Source organism: Camelus dromedarius, chromosome 1 (assembly GCF_036321535.1).
Source record: "Camelus dromedarius isolate mCamDro1 chromosome 1, mCamDro1.pat, whole genome shotgun sequence".
Taxonomy (NCBI): Eukaryota; Metazoa; Chordata; class Mammalia; order Artiodactyla; family Camelidae; genus Camelus; species Camelus dromedarius.
The window spans coordinates 82,532-101,016 of record NC_087436.1 but is presented as its reverse complement, the minus strand read 5'-3'; the positions used below and the strand labels follow the sequence as shown (position 1 = coordinate 101,016).

General features: G+C 43.4%; 1 protein-coding gene across 2 annotated transcripts in view; it reads right to left on the bottom strand.

Moving 5' to 3' along the window:
* LOC135320226 (uncharacterized) overlaps positions 1–18,485 on the bottom strand; it is a 140,459-nt gene that overhangs the window by 54,781 nt on the left and 67,193 nt on the right. For both annotated transcript variants that reach the window (XM_064483503.1, XM_064484312.1), the window contains one exon: positions 1,237–2,008. The gene's annotated coding sequence lies outside the window, so the exon portion shown is untranslated. The remainder of the gene's footprint in view (positions 1–1,236; positions 2,009–18,485) is intronic.

The following is an 18,485-nucleotide window of genomic DNA, read 5'->3' as shown; positions in this document are numbered from 1 at the left end:
CTGGTCTGGACATTCTTTTTATCAATTCTCTGGCATCTTCTCCTCCAACTTACCAATAACCAGAAAGTAGAATCTGATCTTAGTTAATTTCAAGAATCACAGAGCACCGCCTCCACAGTGGGCCCGGCAGCCGTGCCAGGTCCTCCGACAGTCACCTGTCAGACCGCCATGAGTACTCTCCAGACTCAAGGCCTGAGGCCGTAGGCCGTGGGCACACAGCTTCCCTCACTCTCCCCAGCAAAGGGGGACCACCTCTCGGCAAAGGCATGTCACCCTCTTCTGCACGAAGGACAGCACTATAGATACACGGGGAAACAGAGCAGATGGTGGGGGGTTAGGCAGCCCAGAAGAGCTCGTCTGTAATTCCGAGACAAAGTGGGGCCGTTGACTTAATCACAGGGACAAAGTGAGGATGAACATTTCCCTGCTCTTTCCCATACTCCGTGATACGCCTTTCCCTGCATAAGGAGTTCATTCGGAGGTCCCTGGCGGTGATTCTGATGTCCTAACATGGCATGCTGGCTGTCGGGCAGGAAGAGAGGGCCTGAGCCGAACAGGTGCTGGGCCTGGGAGGCAGGAGACACCGGCTCCAGCCCCAGCTCAACCAGCGCCTCGTTCTGCCTCTCGGGATTCAGCATCTCATCTACAAGCAAAGGGATGAGACTATCTAAAGACAGGCTGCCCAACATAAATGAAATGAGAGCCATGTAAAGAAAGTTTCCCAGTTGCCACATTTAAAACGGTAAACAAAGAAACAAACCAACAAACAAAAAACAAATACTAGAAAATGATTTTAAGAACAAATCTTAACCTACTGTATGTAAAATACTATCATTTTGACATGTAATCAATATAGGAAGTGATAAGATAGTTTACATTCTTTTTACTAGACAAGTCTCAGCGTCTGATGTTCATTTGACCTACAGCAAATCTCAGCTCAGAGCAGCCTCCTCCCCAGCTCTCCTAGCATCAGTGGCTGTGGCTACTCTATTGGTCAGCAACTCCTGGGGTCCCACCAGGGTCCTGGCTGAAAAGCTGCAGTAAGTGTCCACAATAACCCTAAAAGGATCTCTCTGAAACAAAGGCGGATTCACTTTTAAATGTCTGTAAAGCGGCGGGCTGCACCTCCCTCCACCCTTGGCTACAAGAGAGTCCTCTTCCTTGCTAATCACTTTCTGGATGTAGGGAAGAACCCCGGCACACAGCCAGGGTGGACTGGCCTCCAGGTAAACTTACCTGCTTTCTGTGTCCAGTCCCATGATGTCCTCCTTCTCAAATGGGATGCAGAGAAGGAGGATTTTGTCCCCAGAATTGTCGGATGCACCGTCCAGCCACTTGGACTTGGGCAAGATGAAGAGTGACTCAGTGAAGTCGTCGATCCTCTTCTCCACCACCCTGCAGTCCTCGTAAATTGAAGGCCACTTCGGTGCGTGGCTGCTCGGCCACCTCCCCATGCAGCAGAAAGTCAAAGAGCTGAGAGTCATAGAGCGTGGTGCCATACAGCTCCTCTGCACGTGGAGCTTTTCGAAGCCTTGGCCGAGAGGCATTCAGTAATGATGACAAGGCCCAAGACCTTGCGGTGGGTCTGGAAGTCGCTCCACCCATTCTTGGGTGCATAGTGGTGCCTGTAGTGGATACAGTTTGCCCACTGGGAGCTGCACGGACTGATCTGACTCACCAAGGTGATTCACTTATAGATGCAAAAGAAATTCTCCTCTGAGATGATCCCCACGTGTTCGACCACCACGGGGAAAGTCTGGTGGTCCTCAGCACACTGCACGTAGTCAGGGATGCTCATGCTGCAGGCCCTGACGAGAGGGGAGAGGAGATCGAGGTACATACTGTACTGTGGGCTGCAGGTCCATCTGGGTTGCGATGACCTGGTGTGTACCAACCAGAAGGCAAGGGAAGCTCAAGTAAATCCGGAGGTACAGTTTGTCCTCAGAGTCTTCAAATGGCTACCGTAGCTCGGATCACATTACCCAGCTTTTGGTCTAGGCTTCCTGCCCTGCAGAGAAGGGTCATTTCTTGTTTTCTGTTTCCAAGCACCTACCAAGGCCCTGATGCAAAGTCACTGCTGAAAAATGCTGAATAAGGAAGTGAACAAAGGAAGTGCTTTCCCCAACCTCCTTCAGCAGAATATAAAGAAAAGGACTACAGTGGGATCAAAAGATCTGGTTTTCTATCCAATTTATTTGAACTCCTAAGCTTCAGAATAATGGATAAGAAAACTTGCCTTGGGGAGAAGGGTACAGTTCAGTGGTAGAGCACGTGCTTAGCATGTACGAGGTCCTGGGTTCAAACACCAGTACCTCATTTTAAAAAATGAAACAAATAAATAAACCTAATTACCCTCCTGAAAAAATATTTTTTAATTCAAAATTCAAAAAAAAACCTTGCAATTGACACAACATTGTAAACTTTACTATACTTCCATTAAAAAAAAAATCTTTGTCTTACATGAAAATATCTGGATTACAGAAGTTTGCAAATGTAAAATGCCTAGGGTACCACCTGCATAAAAAGGGGTGACTGTAAAATTTAGTATCGCTCCTTTATGAGCTATATTTCCTTTGGGGGGCTTATAACTTCTTAGAGCTAATTTTCTCAGATTAAAAAATATAAACATTACCTGATTCTCAGGACTGCTGAAGAATCAGATAACCCTATGAAAGCATCTGACCCACAGAGGTTACTCAATAATATTTGTTGAATGAATGAATAAACCAGCAAAGTGAATGCTGCTCCCTGCCACAGACCATCATAATGGTACTGCCTGGAAATCCCAAGCCCACGTTCCACCCGTCTCGACACTAACCATGTGGGTGACCTGGTCAGGCCTGTGTGATTCTCTAAGCCCCAGTTTAATCGTGAATAAAATTAGGGCAATAAAACAAACCTCAAATTGTTAGTGAGTCAGTAATGAATTGTACCCCAAACTTTCAAGTTGGAACCATTAAGGAAAACTATACAAAGGGTCCATAGGCCCTCTCCATATTATCTCTTACAACTACATGGGAATCTACATTATATCTCAAAATAAAAAGTCTAATTTTTTAAAGAGGCTATTGAGGTTAAATGAGCTCACTGTCTCAAATAAGGAACACAAAGCACAAATAGGACAATGCCCAGCACATGAGATACACTCAGTTAACATTCCCACTCAACCCATTGGTCCCTCCAACTTCAGAGCAAGAGGATGGGTCCTCGTGGCAAGAGGCCACTGCACCTGAAGCTAACAAAACTAATGGTGCCCACTTCCAAGAGCTCCTGTCATCACCCTTGTTCTAATTTTCTATTTGTAATTTTTTTCTTTTTATTAAATAGAAACTCCCAATTGCATAGCCTTCACCTGACTAGACATCATGATGGCAGCCCTTCAAAACCTGACCACAGAGATCATGATGGCAGCCCTTCTTGGTGAAACAATAAAATGAAAATCCATTTCCACAAGACCTCTGTGTAAATCTACTAGGGAACTTAATCCTGGACTGAGGAAGAGGACTGGGGAGGAGGGGGCAATCAGGCGCACAGAAAACTATGGGCCACCTGTCCCACGATGGACTTTAGACTCAACCCTCACCCTCCAGGAAATTCAAAATACACACCGACAGATTGCTATGGACAAGATTTTTTTTTTTAAACAAATCCCTGAATCCCTAGCAGGTCTTATTTCTACCGAAACACAAATGGATTATGTGTATAATGTTTCACAAAAGCCCTAAAATATTATCACGCCAACTTGACACATCAAGAAAAACTGAGGTAGAGAAGTTTATCACATTGTACATGATTAGAGAGAGGCCACGTCAGACACCGTATTTAAATCCAAGCCACTGCTCCAGTGCTCACACTAGAAAGTGTGACATACTGCACCTTTCCTGCCCTCTCCCTGCAATAAATCTCTGAAGAGTCTTTTCTGTGCCACCTGGAATCACAATCACATCAATTTTCCACAAAGTGCTATGTCACTCCTTGGAGGCTGTATCAAAATCTAAAGGGTTGGGATGGGAGGAGTGATTTGCATTTTCTGTTTCTCAAAGGAAACATGGCTTTAAAAGAAACTGAAAAGCACATATCTAGTCTAAGCCCTCATTGTGCAGAGAAAAAAATGGAGGCTCAGAAGAGATGAGGAAAGGTCCTTATTAATAAATATATCCTCAGTGCAGCACCAAGCCAGCCCTGGGCACTGCTGGGGGAGGATCTGGGAGACCCAGGAGAATGAGTGTTAGAAAAAGGAAAGAGAATAAGCATAAAAGGCCCTGTCTCTACACCACCATACCATGGAATTCAACCAAATTACCAAGTAAGGGTGCAGCCAATATTAAGGTGGGCCAAGCAGGTTATAGAAACCTGGAAGTCTCAACCATATTGGAAATTCCAACATTTACTTTGTTTTTTTCCCAGTTCAAGCATCAACTCAGTGGGAACTCTGTACCAGGGACTACGCGAGGCCTGGAGTTCTCCCAAATACAGACCTCTATTACCACGTGTACAAACCACATAAAGGCCACCAGAAGAAAAGCACCCACAGATGGAATTACTGAAACTGAAAGCAGCCAACCAGCATATATTACTAAGAAAAATGGTGCTCCTAGAAATGGACTCATGGACATAGAAAGCCAACTGTGGTTAGCAGGCAGGAAAGGGGGGATTAACAGATACACGTTAATAAATATAAAATAAATGACAAGGACCTACTATATAGCACAGGGAACTATATTCAATTTCTTGTAATGAGTTGTACTAAAAACAATCTAAAACATATTTATACACATATGCATATGTTCATAACTGAATCTCTGCTGTACACCTGAAACTAACATTGTAAATTGACTACACTTCAAAAAAATTAATTTAAAAAAATAAGTAAAAATAAAAGCAACGCCATTAAGGAAAAATAAAAGAACACTCTAATCCCCTTAGCTGTAGCTGCTGAATATTTTTAGTTGCAAGCACCAAGTCCACTGGATCACTCCAGCACTGGCTGTCACTCTTTCTGACCATCAGAGAGTCACTTGGCTTCACTGAGGTTAATTTTCTCTTCTGTGAAAGGCTACAGTTGCAACTAATGATGTATAGAATCTCATCATTCACAAGCCCAACAATTAGTGAGGACTTCCCATGGGCCAGGCTCTGGAGAGATGAAAATATAGGGTCCCAGTTATATTCATGAGTAGAAGAAGTTTATGCCATAAAGACATTAAGTCTTCCTATTTTGATAGACAGATTCATTGCAATTCTGATTAGAATTCCTACCAGAATTTTCATGGAATGTAACAAGTTAATTTATGGTCAAGAATAGCCAAGAAACTTCTTTAGAACCACCACTGGGGAGGGGTGGATTGGTCATTCATTTCCACTGGTCTTTATGATGTGATGAAAACGTTCTGGAATAATAATTGTTGCACAACTGTAAATATGCTAAAAGCTGCTGAATTGTACCATTTAAATGGGTGGACTTCATGGTGTGTGAACAATATCACAATAAAGCTGTTATATGAAAAAATATTTCTTGACAATTATTTTTCCCTCTATACTACTTAGTCTGCCCCACAATTTAAGGAAAACAAAAAACCAAAACAAACCAAACTGTGCCAGGAGCTCTTTAGGACTGCAATGTCCCTGGGTCTCCAACGCCTCTGGTGGTGCTCTTCCTGTTAACACACCAAGCTGGGCTGGGCTAGTTAGGGAATGTAACTGTCTTTTTAAAATCGATGGTCACACTTTTCACCCTGGGAGAGGGAAGGAAGGAGGATGACACAGCCTTATGCCTTCAGCTCATTTTTAACTGAACCAAGCCCTGCTTTCAACACGGTAATCCCTCTCACTATAAAAACACATGACACCAACAAGCACCGCCATCATAACACCTGAAAGTGTTCAAGGTACTTACCTGGGGCAGAAACACTGAGGGAGGAGACAGAAGCTCGCTTGGCACTGAGGATCCCTTTTCCCGACTCCACCAGTAGCTGGGCTTTACAGCCGGAGGCTCTCAGCCCAGGGAGCAGTGCAGACGCCACTGAGCTGTTCCTCAGGGAGCGGGAAAGGAAGACCAGGGCAGCCCCGGAGTCGCGGGGCAGGGAAATGGGTGGAAACGCGGGCTGCATCCCCGCTCGGAGGCCATCCCCAGCCCCAGCCCCAGCTGCCCCGTCCGGGTCCGCAGACCCCGCCCGCCTGGGACGCAGCCCGCCCAGTTGTGGGAACGGGCCGGTGGCCGAGGAGAGGAAGCCCGGGAGGAGAGGACTCGCGGGCGAGAGAGGGGAAGGGGACGCCAGCAGCGGACTGAGGGGAGCCCGGCTGGGTGAGAGGCGGCAGGTGCACACCTGGCCCCGGGAAGCTGTGGCACTGGGGCACTGGGGCAGGTGGCGCGGGCAGAGGGGTCTGGCCCGAGCAATTCAGCTGAACACAGGCTGACTCGCGCCCTCGTGGTCTGTGACACGCGGACCGCCCTCCCGCAGCCACCTGACCCCTTTCCCGGGAGACCCCACATTGCACTTCCACGGCCAGAGGCACCGGCCCCGGGCAGGAGCTAAAGGCCTGCCGGGCGACAGAGCTGAGAAGCCTTTGGGGCTAATCCCCGGCTCCGAGCTGGAGCTTCCAACCCGCGGTCCAGCTGACACCGACCGCCCATGCGCAGGAGGGCCAGCAATCCGCTCTGGGTTCTGCGAGAGAAGGTGGGGCAGTGAGGGAGGGAAAAGATGGGAGGGGGAGGAGAGGAGGGAAAAAGTGGAGGGAGACAGATGGACAGGAATAGCAGAGAGAATGGAGGGATCCTGAAAGGGTAAGGTCCTAGCGAGGATGGAGAGAAAAAGCTTTACCTCTGGTGGCACCCTGAAGAAGGCGGCAGTCCTGCCTCTGTACCCTTCTGTAACACTTCAAGGCCCGCAGCTCAAGTTTTACCTCCCTGATCCAGCCCTCCATCCGATGCTGCTGCAGAACCCCTACGGGTATCACACCTGTTGCCCCCACGCGGAGCAGGGTTTTCTGTTGGTCTGGGAACCAAGCACCCGCAGGTGTTGTCGCTCAGAACTACCTTGGGAAGAGTACATATTCCCCTTTTACACGCTGGGAAACAGGCAGGCACGATCTTTGCCTTAGCTCCACTGTCCCAGGTGTTGGGCTGGCAGGGAGCGGGGTGGTTCAAGATCAGAGCCCCAGACAGAGCAGACTGCCTGAGTGTTGGTGCATAGTCCCCATCCGTCCTGGGTAAACCACACTCCACCCTAGTGGAACCATCAAGGGCTCACAGTAGTTCCCTGGGTGTGGGAGAGCTGTCCTCATGTGAAGGAAAAGCCCAGCTGGGCTAACAAGCTAAGTCACAAATCTAAGTGTGATGTGTCAGTTTACTGATCTAAATTCTGCTGGGCTAACTCGTAAATCTGAAGTTTAGTGTCAGTTTACTGGGCTAACAAGCTAAGCCGTAAATCGAAGCTCAACAAGTGTCTATTACAAGTTGACAAGCACCAGTGTGCTGATTCCTTGCTTTTTGTTGCTTAAGCCTTATTGGCTAATACACCCTTACTTGTAATTAACCCTTTAAAACTTCATGTGTATGTCTTGGAGGTGGGTGCTCAGAAATTCGGAGCAGAAGCCCCTCTGAGCCCGCCGGCATAATAAATCTGAGTACGCCAACACTCCGAGTGGTGATTGTTCCTTGGCTGGCCTGTTGTTTCCATAACACTCAGTTCCAGTGCCCAGCTTGCTAGGTATATAGGAGTGCTACCAAATCCAAATTCATTCTCTTCAGTGCAGGACAGGCCAATAAGTTGGGAGACCAGGTGTTGGGGTATGGAATAGCAAGTTTCTGTAGACCTAGATGGCAAACTAATGTCCTGGAAAACCATCTCCCCAAGTCAGAATTCAGGCTTTTTTCCTACGTGCTTGGTTGTTGCAATCTTCTTGGTGTAGGAATTCCTTCTTGTTAGAATCCTTTGTTCTTGCAGCTATCTGCCTGGGTCAAATCTCTGTAAACCTCTAACAAAACAAACGTTATTTTCTATTCTGCAATTTCTAATCTTTTTATGAATGAAAATGTGTTAAATATACTTAAAGATCAGAGCCTTCAGAATAGGTTCTCCTGTATATTTCAGGCTCTAAGCAACATTGTTTTACAAGCAAGATGAAGCCTAGGAGACAGAGCATAGGGTTAAAGTCAAAGGAAAAGATCTAATATGGAGTCAGATTTGTTCTGTTCTATTACCCAGGCAGAAGCCACTTGAGGATTTAAATCCCTTTAAGTTAAAAATAACTAAAACTTTAAAGGAATTTACATACATAGGTGGGAATGTGCATAGCATATCTGGAAAAGCACCCAAAGGATAGTAAACAGTGGCATCTCCAGGGAGGGCCGGAAGAACTGAGGATGAGGGAAAACTTCTTTCACTTGTGTATTTTTGTGCTGTTTGAATTTTTTTTAACCATTTGCATGTATTTCTTTTTCAGTTAAAAAAATGTGTAATGGAGCAAAGGAGTAACTAGCTCAGCCAATACATCAGCCATGGAATCACTGAGTCATCACTTTTGATTTAAGCCAGGAAGCATTTATTGACTCTCAACTATGTGCCCAGTGCTGTTTTAAGACTTCTTTTTTTATTATTATTATTATTATTATTATTTTTATTATTTTTATTATTTTTATTATTACTATTTTTATTATTATTATTATTTTATGAAATAATAACAAGGTATCCCTCACCCCTGCCCATGGCTGGTGGAAAACCAACTGAGTTTTTATTGAGTTGTTTTCCAAGGAGTAGAGATGAGTTATAAACTGAACACATCTTCAGGGCAAAACAGTCGGAGTGGTTTTCCAGCACTCCAGACAGCTATGTAGGGTTTTCAATAAAGGTGCCCAGAGGCTGAGAGAGAAAGCCTCGAGGACCCTATAAAAAGCTGCCCAAACTGTCTTCTCCATGGCAATACTGAAATAGGAAAGAACAAATCTGACTCCATATTAGATCTGTTCCTTTGACTTTAACAAAGCCAAGTTAATACTCTCCGGTCTTTTCATGGGTTATGATGTCACAGAGGAGATGGACAGGTCAACAAGGAACCACTCTGCCGTGATCACAGAGCCGGGGAGTGGGATGGGCGGCAACATGTGTGACGCAGCTGTAGCCGTGCCCGCGTTTCTAGGCAGGTACCCAAAGTCGCCTCGACAAGATGTCAAACACTTGTGCCCACGTCCTCATCACCTGACATGTATTAAAGAGAAATGGAAATGTATAAAAGGCCAATACCCTTGGTGGGTACACCGTCCTAAGTGCAAAGTCACAGTTTGACAACTGGCCATCTCGGTTCCCTGGGCTTCATTCTTGGAGAACCTTAAAAACCACTCCTCTGTCCTTAAGAAGTGCTGCATATTTGTCCTATCTTTGGCTCAGGGATGGAGCACGTTCAAGTGAACTTTAATGTCTGCACAGATTTGACTGTCTTTCTCCAGGTTCACTTGTCCATTCTAAAGAGGCCTGAGCTAAGTCCATCCTCCGTAAGATCTATTCCCTCCAGTGACTACTCATTGAGCCTGCAATTAAGGGCCAGCAGAACAAGAATGTCCTTAGCTAAAAAGTTCACCCACCCTTCACTGCTTTCTTAATCTCCTCTCCTGGCTAATTGCAACAGACTATCACCTCCCTCCACCAAGCTCCCCAACTATGTCAGTTTGTCTCCCCAAAGAGAAGGTAAGGTCCATAAAAGAGGAGACAACTCCATAGTCACCTCTGAATTCCTAGCATAAAGTAATGTTAAGAAATAAAACTATGATTATGGCTTCTTTCCTTTAAAACCTTTCTGGTTATTTGATAGAGACCTTGGAAGACAGGTGTTTGCAGTCAAGTATCTTGATCCTCAAGACTCTGGAGGCCTTTTTCGGAATGGCTGCTCACTGATTCATTCAAACCACAGCTTCTCATTCCAGGAGTAGCTGTGATTCTCTGCCAGGAGTTTGTGGTTACTCTCATGCCAGAAGAGCTTTAAACTATATCCTTACTTTGGATTTGTTATTTTTCCCCTCTTCCAAAAAAATTGACTTTCCTTACTGTCTTACCTTGAGGAATTATTTTTCATAGTTAACCCTTTAGTAAACCATGCTTCTCGGAATGGGCTTGGCCTTACATATGATCAGTCATCCAACTCCCAGTGTGAGAAGACTCGGGCTCAGCTCCTACCCTCCTGTCAAGGCAACTGAAACTCAGTACAGGAGCCAACAGGCACCCCAGGGCTTCTAAGGCTCGTGTATCACCCAGAATTCCTGCTTTCTGGTTTGTCTTGGCTTCTGAGGATTTCCCCTCACTTTCTTCACAATTAGCTGTGCAGCTTGAAAGATGAAGAAGGAAGGTTTTATTTCTTAATCAGCATTTTAAGAAACTTGTGTAATGAAGGTTTTCACGAGTTTCTAGAACCCTCCGTTGCCGAGACAGAAAACACACTAGATATTTTCTAAGTTTAGCTATCATGTGTATTTTTTCTTTTCTTTTGTTTTCTTAACTGCAAATAGACATTTTTTAATTTAAAAAAATAAGGCCCCAAATAGGATAGAGACTTGAAGGGGCATACAAAATTAAAGGGCAAAGACAGAAAAATGATATATACTCTACAAGTTTAATATAATACTTACACTATGGATCAGATCAGCAATTCTCAGTAACAGCTAATTGAAATATGTCCATGAGGTAAAACGTCTCTCCTGTCAGGAGATGGCTAACAGAAAATAGAATTAAAACAACAAACTAAAATTCTAAGTCTGGCGAGGTACAGAATTCTACCAGCTAAATGTGTCTTCTTCTGGAAAAGAGGGAGGCTCACCAGCTCTTTACTGTGGAGCCTGAGCCCAGGGGATGGCGGTGAAGTGAGCTCTGTAAGTACCCAATAGCAAACTTGTGATGAATAAAGAGATGTGAGCTTTGATGACAGAGATGATACTACTATTCACTTGTCCTGTAAAGTATGTCTTCACGTTCAGTGATCAATACCTCGGCGTCCTCAGGGATTAAGATTATAGGAAAATTCACAGCCCGGGCACAGACCTCCTCTTTGAGCTCATGACAATGCACTTAGATGTCTCAAAGGCAATTCGAGCTCCACCTGCAAAGAGCTGACTTCACGGTGCTCCTCCCATAGCCGTCCTACCCAGGGCCCCTGGTCGGGGGGCAAGGTCTCCCTGCCTCTCCCAGCTCAGGCCCATCACTCACAGATGTGACTGGACCCCACATTTAGGGCCCAGATTTCCTCAGTCACTGAGTCCCACCACCCACACCTGACCTACCAGGTACTCACTGGCACTCACTCAGCACTGACTGTGTGCTGGGGACCACGCTGCACACTGTGCACACGTTATCTCACTGGATTGCCACAGCAGTCCTGGGAGGTCGGTACATCACTTCTTCAATTGATTAGATAAATTGTTTACTTCCTTGAGTGCATCATCCAAAGTGACACAGCTACTCAGCCACAAAACTGGGACTGAAAACCACTTGAAAATTCTACACTTCTACACCTGGCAGCCACCCTACTCTGACTCATCACATCACCTCCTGCAGAGCCTTCTAAATGTTTCTAAGCATTCTACAAGACAAAAGTGATCTACGAGAGCACCCCACTCCCCTACTTAAGATCTGTCAATGACGGCCCACTGCCCTTAGGAGAAAGCCCCACTGGGCCTGAGCACAGCCCAATGGCCCGGCATCCGCGTTCCCTGCGCGGCCTCGCCGCCTCACCCACCACACAGATCTACACGTGCCGTGTCCAAGACAGGGATGCTGACTCCGTACAACCCGGGGCTCGTCTCACTCAAACAATGATCACGTTCTTCAGTGTTCACCCTCTTCACTGCTGACGGTCAGAAAAATATTTTCTCAGGATGAATCAATATCTTTTTCCTTACAACTTCCTGTCATTGATAATGAGCTCCATCCAAAATACAGAAGACCTAATTCTCAGTCTCCTTATCTGTAAAGTGAGAATAACAAGGAAATATATGAAGTTTTAAGTGAAATAATATACATGTGAGGCTGAGGGACAATTCCCAACATACAGTAAGCACTCAATATGTGCTTAGTTAATATTAATAGGAATATATTGCATTCCAGCAACCTTAACTCAATGTTTTATGGCTTTGTCCAACAGACTACAGACAAACATTTGGACGAACACCTTTGAGCAGATCAGCCCAAGTGTGCTGGGAGAGGTAAGCACTGACTCCAGTTACAGCTGCAGCCAACCAGCACTACGGGGCTGGGGCAGTTTGCTCAAACTCTTACATGTTGCTTGAGAATTTAGTTGTCATTAATGAATAAAGACAGGTGTTCTTTAGTCAAAATTCCTGAAACATATATCTTCAAAGATTGATGCAAATTTGATTTCAAGTACAACACTCTCACTAGAAATTATTTGAAAATGATAGTCTTAGCTCCTATGCACATCAAAAGGGCATGATCTTAATGTATCTGACTACACCAAAAGTGTTGTTTAAAGGAATTTAAGATGAAGCCATCCTAAATAAGCTCTCAGTATCATCTTCACAAAGCCCCACCCAAGGGTCTCATTTCTCACTTCCACATACGTGTTCAGGTAGCTTAACCTGGGTCTTGGTTTCTTATAACACGGGGGTGGGAAGAGTTGTGGATAGATTTATGTAGCAAATATAAACCTAGAGTATTTGCTGTGTAGAAATCCTAGAAATAAACAAATTAATATATAGTCCTACCCTCAAGAAGCTCAGCCTTTCCATTTACAACAGCATTAAAAATAAAATGAGAGATACATTTAACAAAAATTTACAAGATTTGTACATTGAATATTTTGATGTATCACCGAAATAATACTTAAAAGACCTACATATATGGAACACATCCCATGTTCATGGAATGGTAGACAATATTGTTAAAATTGTTAAGACTCCCCAAAGTGAGTTACAAATTCAGTGGAATCCTTATCAATATTCCAGCTGAATTCTTTGCAAAAATTGAAAAAGTGATCCCAAAATTCATATGGAAGTGCAAGGGGCCCAGGTCAGCCAAAACAATCTTGAAAAAGCAGAGCAAAGTTGGAGGACTCACTTTAAAGGGTACTAAAAAGCTATAGTACTAAGTCAGAATGGTACTGGCATAAGTTTGGATAAATAAATCTATGAGACATAATAAAAACCCAGGGGGAAAAACTTACATTTACAGTCAGTTTTCCACAAGGGTGTCAACAACACTCCATTGAAAGAATAGTCTATTCAACAAATGGTGCAGGGAGTGCTGAGTATCTGCAGGCAAAAGAATGAATCTGGAATCTGGACCCCCATATTTTAAATAAATAAAAATTAATTCAAAATTGATCACAGACAGAAACGTAAAAACTAAACCTATAAACTTTCTAAAAGAAGACACAGTATAAATCTTTGTGGTCCTAGGATAGGCTTTGGTTTCCTAGATACAATACGAAGAGCACAAGTGATAGAAGAAAAAAGCAGATAAACTGGACTTCATCAAAGTTAAAACCTTTTTGTTACAAATTACATCATCAAGAAAGTGAAATGACAGGGGAAGTGGGTATATCAAGTGACAGAGTGCATGCTTAGCAAGAAAAATAAAATAAATCAATACATCTAATTACCTCCCCTGTAAAGAAATTGTTTTAATGCTTAAAAAAACTAAAGTGAAAGGACAATCTGCAGAATAGGAGAAAAATTTTGCAAAGCATGTATCTAAGAAGAGACTAGTATTCAGGATATATAAAAAATGCTTACAACTGAACAATACAAAGAAAATCGACCCAATGTTTAAATTTGCCAAGGATTTAAATAAATACACAAATGCCCGATAAGCACATGAAAAGAAGCTCAGCATCACTAGCCAAATCAAAATCAAAATGAGTTCTCATTTTACACCCACTAGGACGGTTTTAATCAAAACATGGACAATAACAAGTGTCGTTGAGGAGGCAGAGATACCTCATTTGCGGCCAATGGAAAGGGACAATGGTGCAGCTTCTTTGGAGAAGTCTGGTGTTTCCTCAAAAGGTTAGAGTTATATGGCTCAGCAATTCCACTCCTACATGTAGAGTCATCCCTCAGTATCCTCGGGGGGTTGGTTTCAGGAACCCCCCACCCTGGATACCATAATCCAAGGATGTTCGAGTCCCTTTACAATCAGCCATCTGGATCCATGAAGTGGAAATTACAGATATGGCGGGCCAACTGTACAGCCAACAGAATGAAAACATATTCTCACAAAAACTTGCACATCAATATTCATGGCAGTATCATTCAGAGTAGCCAAAGGTTACAAACAATATCCATCCATCAATGAACGGATAAACAAAATTACCAAGAATAGGCCCACAAACTTTTGGTCATTGAATCTTTGACAAATGAGGTGAGAACATACAATGGAGTAAAGACAGCCTCTTCAGCAAATGGTGTAGGGATAACTGGACAGCTGCATGTAAATGAATGAAGTTAGACTACTCCCTCACAGCATACACAAAAATAAATTCAAAATGGCTTAAAGACTTAAACATGTAGACAAGACACTATAAACTTCTTAGAAGAAAACATAGGCAAAATATCTGACATACATCTCAGCAATGTTCTCCTAGAGCAGTCTACTCAAGCAATAGAAATACAAGCAAAAATATACAAGTGGGATGTAATTAAACTTACAAGGTTTTGCACAGCAAAGGAAACAGTAAGCAAAACTAAAAGACAACCTATGGAATGGGAGAAAATAGTTGCAATAAATGAGACTGACAAGGGCTTAATTCCCAGAATATATAACACCTTTTACACTTGATAAGAAAGAAAAACAAACAATTCAATTCAAAAATGGGCAGAAGGCCTAAAGAAGCTTTTCTCCAATGAAGACATACAAATGGCCAATAGGCACATGAAAAAATGCTCAATATCATTATCAGAGAAATGCAAATCAAAACTGCAATCAAATATCACATCTCACCAGTCAGAATAGGCATCATTCAGAAGTTCACAAACAATAAATGCTGGAGAGGCTGTGGAGAATAGGGAACCCTCCTACACTGTGGTTGCAGTTTGGTGGAGCCATTGTGGAAAACAGTACAGAGGTTCCTCAAAAGACAAAATATTGACCTCCCATATGACCCAGCAATCCCACTCCTGGGCATATATCCAGAAGGAACCGTAATTCAAAAAGATACCTACACCCCAATATTCAGAGCAGCACTATTTACAATAGCAAGACATGGAAACAACCTAAATGTCCACTGACAGATGACTGGATTAAGAGGTTGTAGTATATTTGTACAATAGACTACTATTCAGCCATAAAAAAATAATAAAATAATGCCATTTGTAGAAACATGAATGGACTTGGAGAATGTCATTCTAAGTGAAGTAAGCCAGAAAGAGAAAGAAAAATACCATATGAGATCGCTCACATGTGGAATCTAAAAAAACAAACAAACAAAAAGATAAACTTATCTACAGAACAGAAACAGACACACAGACATAGAAACCAAACTATGGTTACCAGAGGGGAGAGGGTGTGGGAAGAAATAAATTGGGAGTTCAAGATTTGCAGATACTGAATATGTATAGAGTAAACAGCAAGTTTATACTGTATAGCACAGGAGAATATATTTAATAACATAGTAACTTATGTTGAAAAAGAATATGAAAATGAATACATGTATGTTCCTATATAAATGAAGTGTTGTGCTGTACACAAGAAACTGATGCAAAATTATAAACTGACGCAACATTATAAACTGACTAGAATTCAATGAAAATATTTTTAAATAGAGAAAAAACGAAAAAAAAAAGAAAAAGGATATTATAAAACCAAAAGAATAAAGTACTGACTGAGGATACAACATGGATGGACCATGAAAGTTTATACTAAAATAAGCCAGACACAAAAGGGCAAACAGTGCCCTTTTAGGTGAACTGTATCTAAGCCTTTATTGTACTATTCCAGTAAATTTTCTGGAAGTTTGAACTCTCAAAATCAAAATAAAATGTATTATTCATTAAAAACCTAAAATGATTCCTCACAGGAGGGCTTTAATTATTAAATGCAGAAATGCATGTAAAGCTCCTGGAACAATAATTTACACGTCCACACACAGTCACTGCTGTCACTGCCACTCAGAGGGTGGTGCCAGCGCTGATGAGGGCTGCCTCCAGTTGCTCCCCTGCAGACAGGAGTGAGGGCCTGGGCTCTGACAGGAAGGGTGACCGGGAACATGGGTTAGACAGAGCCACGCCCCAGACTTTGTATTACCCAAGTTTCTTATACAAACTGCTCCATGTAACATAAACACGCTACAGGGATGTATCTTACGACACAGGGAATATAGCCAATGTTTTACAATAACTATAAATGGAGCATAACAATAAAAATTGTGCAATTATTGTACACCTGAAACATATCATATTGTAAATCAGCTATACTTTTATAAAATGTTAAAAAATAATTTTAAAATGTTATCACTTCAGTATTCAATTCGGTTTTTAAGTAACTAATAAACAGCTTAGAATGTATAAAACATTTAAGTGTGATAAGTTTGTTTACATATTTATTTACTTTCAGCCTCCTGCTAAAAGAGGAATTAAACAATTTTTAACACAGCTTAACAACCATAACAACAAAAAGACAAAAGTTAGAGTGTAGAGAAAATGGAGATTCAATACTTAAATGAAACCAGGGGGAAGTAAACTCATAAAAACGAATGCCATGAAGTCAGGGTAAGTGTTAAAGGCCGACTAGAAATTCAGCCGTAAGATTCTTGGCAGCTAAAGCAAAAAGTAAAAGATGATGAGGTGGTGGTAGAGCTCAGTGGTAGAGCGTGTTCTTAGCGTGCACGGGGTCCCGGGTTCAACCGCCAGGGCCTCCTCTAACAGATAAATACACCTAATTACCTACCCCCCCAAAAGAGCCCCAATGAAAAGAAAAAGAGAAATTTCTTTCCTAAGAAAACCTGATGTTAAATTTAGATTAAATAATTGAAAAAAAAAAAGAAAGAAAAATAGAAAAATATGAGTGACACAAGTGATAATGCCCGTGAGATAAATCTGCGGTGGCTGCTGGCACTTCCCCATGTCCCACGTGGGAAAATCTGAAACATCCTTCTCACCACTCAGAGTCATCATCAGCCCACCCCACCCCTCTTCCTGTTAAATGCAGGAGCACAGGCGGGGCCCGGCCTTTGCTCTCTCTGTGTCAACACAGTGAGACAGGATGGAAGGGGCCAGAGCACAGCCATTCAATGCAGGCCACAGCAATTAACATCAAAATGGTGAAGGATTCAACCCCCAGTAGGCCTTGAGGCTCAGGATGAAGAGATTTTACTTCTAGCAGATCTTGAGCTTCATTATACACCCGTTGTAATAGTAACATGGTGAATAACACGCCCCAAGGCACCATGGCCATCCCAAGGCTAGCCACAAAAGATCAAACGGTGGGAAATGGCCAAATCCCAGGGAATCCCAGCCCCTTGCCCTTAGGCTGCTCCTTCTAATTATTAGCATATAAAACAACCAAGCCCATGAAAACCAGCAACACAGCGCCACCTCGCGGTCATCACTCTCTCTCCCTCTTCGGAGAAGGCCCACACTTTGTCTGTGGAGTGTGTACCTACTTTTAATCTGAGCACCCAACCCCCAAACCTCGTGGCCTTTCTCTTGCCTTTCAATGTGTCTCTGTGAATAAATCTACCTTTACTCAACAGTGGCTTGCTCTTGAAACCTTTCCTGCATGAAGCCAAGGACCCACGTCTGGTGGGGCACATTCCAGGGGCTCAACCAAAGCCTGGGACACAGCCCTTCCCATGCCCCACATATGTTTTCTTGTATCAACAGGACTGGGATGTGAAGGGAGTTCTGAGGCCCCAGCTAAGGGACAGAAGTAGCCCCCAGGACCAAAATGGCGGGCAGCCCCTCCCCCAGCAGGGGCCTTGAGGTCAGCCCGGTTCTCTGTGGTTCTCTGTTGTGCTGACTCCCCAGCCAGAGAGCGTTCTCCTAGGCCTGTCCCCACAAAACCCTTATCTCCAAAATGCAAGCACATCATGTCACAGTCCTCTTATTCAACCAGTAAATTTTCAGCCCACTTTTTCCTTCCCTAGTAAAGAATCTATCTGTCCTCCCTCCCATCCAACCACTTCTTTCTTTGTGAGAACTCTGTACTCCCCATACACCATCCTGAACGCAGGTGCCTTGCTGGCTGGGACCGAGATGTTTCAGTCTCACACAGCCTGCATCCTTTCACTTTCCCCTTTCTACCTTAAAAAGCCTTTCCTGAGTCTCCCACCCCTCTGATTCTGAACTTCACAAAGTGCTGAGGTTGCATGCACTCACTGTGTGCATACCTCCCAGGTTTTGACTAGGTTTCCTTCACAAGATCTTCATTAAGGAGCTTCATCAAGAAGTTTAAAGAGTCTTTTCTTACATCGGAGTTGAGGAGCCTGCACAAAATTTAAATGACCTTGAAGAGAGAGTAAACCAGGGACAGAGAGGTCATAGGTCT